Source organism: Dendrobium catenatum, unplaced genomic scaffold, assembly GCF_001605985.2.
Source record: "Dendrobium catenatum unplaced genomic scaffold, ASM160598v2 fragScaff_scaffold_1646, whole genome shotgun sequence".
In the NCBI taxonomy this organism is placed as follows: Eukaryota; Viridiplantae; Streptophyta; class Magnoliopsida; order Asparagales; family Orchidaceae; genus Dendrobium; species Dendrobium catenatum.
Genome location: NW_021320108.1, coordinates 696,100 through 702,186, shown reverse-complemented (window position 1 = coordinate 702,186; position 6,087 = coordinate 696,100).

Genomic DNA, 6,087 nt, shown 5'->3' with positions numbered 1-6,087 from the left:
CTCATTATCCAGATCTATTGATGATATATTTTTTGGATCTTTTGATAAAAATTTATGAGATGATTTTTTTAAAATAATGAGTAAGAAATTTGATATGAGTATGATGGGACAATTGTCCTACTTTTTAGGATTTAACATAAGGCAAATTGATGATGGAACTTTTCTTAATAATTTAAAATACATTAAGCACATCCTGAAGAAATATCAAATGGATAAAACCAAGCCAATAAACACTCCCACAAGCTCCTATGTTCAATTAGATAAAAACTCAAATGGAAAACTAGCTGGTCAAAAGAAATACAGAGGAATAATTAGATCGCTCCATTACTTAACATCTAGCAGACCTAATATAATATTTAGTGTTTACCTTTGTACTAGATTTCAAGCTGATCCAAAGGAGACCCACCTGACTATAATTAAGAGAATTCTTAGATATCTCTTAGGAACTCAAAACTTAGGAATTTGGTATCCAAGGCATAACACTTCTTTTGAAATGATTGGATATTCTGATTCAAATTTTGCAGGATGTAGGGATGATAGAAAGTGCACATCTAGCATGTGTCAATTCATAGGACAATCTTTAGCTCCTGGTCCAACTGAAAAAAAATCTCAGTTACACTTTATACTACTGAAGCTGAATACATAGCCTTAGGAAGTTGTGTGACCCAAGTCCTTTGGTTAAAGCAATAAATTCTTAATTTAAGATTACCTGTAGGCACAATGTTAATTCTATGTGATAACACTAGTTCCATATGCATTTGTAAAAATTCTATCCAACATTCTAGAACCAAACACATTGACATAAGGCATCACTTTATTAGGGATCATATTACTAAAGGAGATATTGAGCTACATCATGTAGCAACTTAAAACCAACTGGTTGACATCTTTACTAAACCACTGGCCTTTAAAACTTTCAGCATCTTAATGACTAGATTAGGTATTATAGATATAAATGCATGAACTTGATGATTATTGAACTCTGAATCTTCTATTTTATGATCTTTCTTCTAATTTCGCTTACACATTTATTTTTTTTATGTGCAGCTATTTTTCATGTTTTATTTTTATGTTATTTTCTCCTTCTACTTTTGGTCACCACTAGAATGAAAATTTTATCTTGCTTTTACTTTTAAAATTTTGTAAATAATGATTGGCATCCCTAAATAAATTAAAAGAAAAAATATCTTTTATTGTTTCTCTTCCTTTTTAGCGGTGTAATTTTCTTTTTGAAGCAAAAATCTATTTCAAATTATTAATTGAACTTTGAAATTGAGATCTTTTCTATCATCTTATAGTAATCTATTTCGTACAAATAATGTTCAAAGTCATTAAATTACTTTCAAGCTTTTTTGATCAAGTTGTTACATTTAGCATATGAATATGATTCTACCTTGTGGTTTGCTCCTTATATTAGAGAGTGAATTTTTTCTTCATTTATATCTAGAAGATATTCTCATAACTTAGAGTCTTTAAAGGTTTTGAAAGGGAGCTAGCTCGAAAAAATAATAAGAGGCATAAAATGAGCTAAAAAAAACTAAAAAGATACGCACGCCAAATAATTGAAAGATACACAAAGTGTATTAAAAATTAAAAGATACACAAAGTAAACCAAATAACTGACAAGAGACATAAAATGAGGCCACAAAAAATTATGCTTCCTTCTCTTTCAAACCTTTACATCTTAGAAAAATTCTTGTGTCACTTGATACCTTCAAAGATCTGATTTTTGAATCTCATGATCGTGACTAATTACCTTGCTATATTATTCTATAAGATATTTTTCTTAAAGAAGTTTTGAATAGATCACTTTTTCTATCTGATTTCTTTTTTGAGTTAGATTTTTTATTTCAAAAGATTTTTACCCTATAAGGAGTCTAACCTAGGATTAACATGATTAGTTGTTATACTGATTTTTTTATTTTGGCGATGTTAATACATTTCTTATTAATTTTTAATCCAATCACAAGGAAAAATTATCATTTTCTAGTATTATTTGAAAAAAATTTATTTTATGCTTATTTTATTGTTTTTATCATCTTTTCATTGTATTTTTACTTATTTTTATTATGTTTTACTTATTGTTTTTTTATTTTTGGGACCTCTTCTAATCAACTCTATCCATCCTCAAAATTTTTAATTTTTTCTCACATTGTCATAGATGATATAATATTATTTTGAACAATATCATCAATTCACTACTCATCATCCATCTAATGACTGATCTAACTCTATTATTTGAGATCATCCTGGATGATCCATATCGTTCTTGATGATATGATCAAATTTTGGCTCAATAATTGGTGGTCATCCTAAATGATTCCATCTTCAACCTGGATGATCCACGTGGCAAAAATGGTTGGACATTTTAAATTTGGTTGGTATGATTCATTATTACTAATCCTCCTGGATGATCCACCAGTCCATCTTTAATAATTTTTATAGTCAAAGATCATACTGGATGACTCTTCAGGATGATTTCCTGTGTATAATTATCTTGGATAATGTCTGATCGTCCTAGACGATATGACCACCTTTTGGACCAATTGGCCTAGTTGCCATTATTGCTTCAAGTATTCCTAGATGATCTCAAGATCATCCTAGATTTCATGGACAAGTCTTTATAAATAAGCTAAATTCAAGTTTCTTTTCACCCCAAAACTTCCTTTCTTAATCCCTAGCACTAAAATTATCTCTTTGGATGGTGGAAAATGTTCTAGGATGCTAACTAGAAGTTCCTCAAGGGGAACTATAGACCCTCGCTTCACTGTGGTAGCTGATCAGGCTGCTTACCTTCAATACAAAACTGTAGGGATTAAAACCTCAAAGATAGTCAATCCCTGCACCCAGACCTATCTGATATTAGATCTATTCACTTATACATCCCTTACCTTTATTCTGACCCTCGCATGCCCATTCAATTATGAACTTTTGTATAAGTTCTTTGCCAACCTTAGTCTTAACTCTGCATATACTACACTTCAATCATATGTTAACAAATGACCTGTCGAAATAACTTATGAGGACAACCATAAAATTTTTAAGCTTTCCACCACTGCAACAAGATTCATGTCTTGGCTTTAGATCGTAATTTCAACTAGAGCCCTATTAATCAAAATTTAAGACACACAATGTCACTTTCCATGATGGTGCCTCTAGTTCTATAGTTAAAGATGCTAGGACCATCCAATATATCCTTAGAACTTATGTAATTCCAAAGGCTGGTGAACGTATTCACATTACTCCTCTACTCTCCATCACCGCTTAATATATAATGGCTCATAGGGATTTCAATGCTACCAATCTTCTAATCTGATACATTGAACACTTGACTAGTATTAGGGATCCCAGACATAAAAGAAAACCAAATATGGCCATAAGACACATTATTGCCTATGTTCTTGAAACTAAGTACAACCTTCAATATCCTACCCCATTAAATTATCAACTTGCCTTCTATACCAATAGCTCCTTCCACATCATTCACAATAATATCTCCATCTAGAGCATGAGGAGGCTGAGGAAGCAGAGGAAGAAGCTATTTCTGAACCTTCTCCTCTCTGCCAGTATTCACAGATTAATCAGCTAGTATAAAGTTTTGATCAGTGGGAAGCTATATTTGATCTTATATCATCGAACAACATCAACAGCACACCCGGGATATGGATTTTATTGAAGAGTTTGTAGTACAACAATAACAATATGTAGCTCATTTTGATTCTTACCAGATATAGCAGCATCAATAGCACAACCAGGACATGAACTGGCTCCGCGAGCAGTTATCCTCTCTCCATCCTTTTTATCCACCACAACCACCACCACCTTCTTCTGATCAGAGTCCCTTTGACTATTAGTTATTTTTATATGTTTGTACGGGTCTTTATTTTTTGTACCTTCATCTATTTTTATTGTGTTTTTTTTTCTTCCTCCATTTTGTGATGTCAAAAGGGGGAGCAATATATTGTCTGCTTAGTATGTTACTTATGGTTTAATAAAATGTGTTTTGTTCTATTTCTATTTTATTTTTTATGTCTCCTTTAAAAATAAAAAATAAAATAAAAAAAAAACAAAACAAACAAAATAAAAAAATTTCTTTTCTTTAAAATTTTTTAATAACAATATTTGTCATCAACAAAAAGGGGGAGATTATTATTAATCTGCACCCAAGTAGTATGATTTTGATGATATTAAATATTATTATTTTATGAACACTACTATTCTTGCATATTTATTTTATTTGTCCAGCTCACTAACCTTTCAGGTCCATAAGTTCACTTGGAATGCCAATCAACTTAAAGATCAGGTAGATTATGATTGAGTTAGTCTGTAATTTCTATTCGAATGCATCTTTTATTTTTTCTTGAGTTAAATATACTATAATGGATCCTGAAGCTAAGTAACCTTACACACACACACACACTCATTGGGAAAAATTTGGTGAGTTAGAGTTTTTTTATTTTTGATCATATCGTACAGGAAGATTTCAAATCATCTTAGATGATCAATTAAAAACATAAACCCTAATTAGGGCATCTGAGTCATGTAAACCTGATTAAGGAAATCATCCTAGATGACACTCCTATCATCCTGGATGATATGCTTAAAATAAAAAAAAAACTTCCAAAGTCATTTATCAAATTTTTACTAATCATACAGGACGATCCTGATCATCCTGGATGATTCAAACCAATCATGCCTAAATTGATTAGGTGATTAGGAGAGTAATTAAGGATAGATTGATCGATCATATTATCTGGGATGGTTGCATAATCGTACTGGATGATTTGTAAAAAATATCTTAGTTTTCTCCTAAATCTCCTGGATGTCCCAAACTATCTGCTGGATTATAAAGTCTTTTTAGAACTAACCATACACAACAATCTCTAAATCATCATGTGTGATCAGTTATATTTTTATATCATTCCAATATACCTTCTAGACATCCCAAACTATTTATTAGATGACAATGTATGATTTTGAACTAATCATATAAGATGATGTCCATATCATCCTGAACGATCAAAACAAACATTATGTTTTAATCGTACAGGAAACCTAGATCATCCTAGCTAGAAGGGCTTATTTAAACTAATCATATAGGATGATCTATCGATCATCTTGGATGATCTTTGACTGCAAATTTAAAATTAAGGCATTTTTTAATGCCTTCTATTTAAGCTCTCTCAATTGTTGATGATAAAATCTTTTGTTATTATCCTTACCTAAGAGAGCTTAGAGAAAGAGAAGGAGAGCTTGGGAGAGAGAAAGTAATTTATGACGGGGAGTTTATGAGGTATTCACAAAGGTTATTCCAATAAAGGATTCAAGTCATCTTCTCTAATTGTCATACTTGGATGCTTGATGGCTTTAGGGAGGTCTTCATTAGCACTAGATCAAGGTTCTCTACCTGCTTTAGGAGAAAGCAAAAGGAGTTGGGGTTCTCTACCTTCTTCAGGAGGAAGCAAAAGGAGTTTAGGATCTCTAGTGAATTGGGGTCAGTGAAAAAGATTTTTTAAGGGCTTCTCCACCTAGCTATGGGAGAAAAAAGAGAGACACTCTAGTTTTAATGCAATACCCAGAGGGGAGGCTCCGGGGAGTGGATGTAGGTCAGGTTGACCGAACCACTATAAAAATATGGTGTGTTCTTTCTATTTTTATTTCTGCACTTAATTTCTATATTATTTACTTTTGATTATTTGTGTGGTTGAAATATCATAATTCCATCTTTGTGAAATTGTTTTGTTTCTGTCATGGGATAAAAGTAATTTGTTTTAAAAATAATAAAAAATGAAAAATATTTTCCTTATTATATAAGTTAATTTCGTTTAAAAAAAAATACAAATTCACCTCCCCCCCCCTCTTTGTTAGACTCAGGCTAGTTCATAAAGGCTTAACAATCCTAACCAACTTTCAGAGCTATGCTCGATGATGTTAACCTATGTGGAAGAGGTCGAATCAAATCCCTTTAGGATCAATAATCCTATGATTAAGTCATAATAAAGATTGTATATTTCTCGAATCAAGAATTTAAGACTTGATTGACTTCCTCCAAGGATGTTTGACATATTTGAGTTTATATATTAGAGC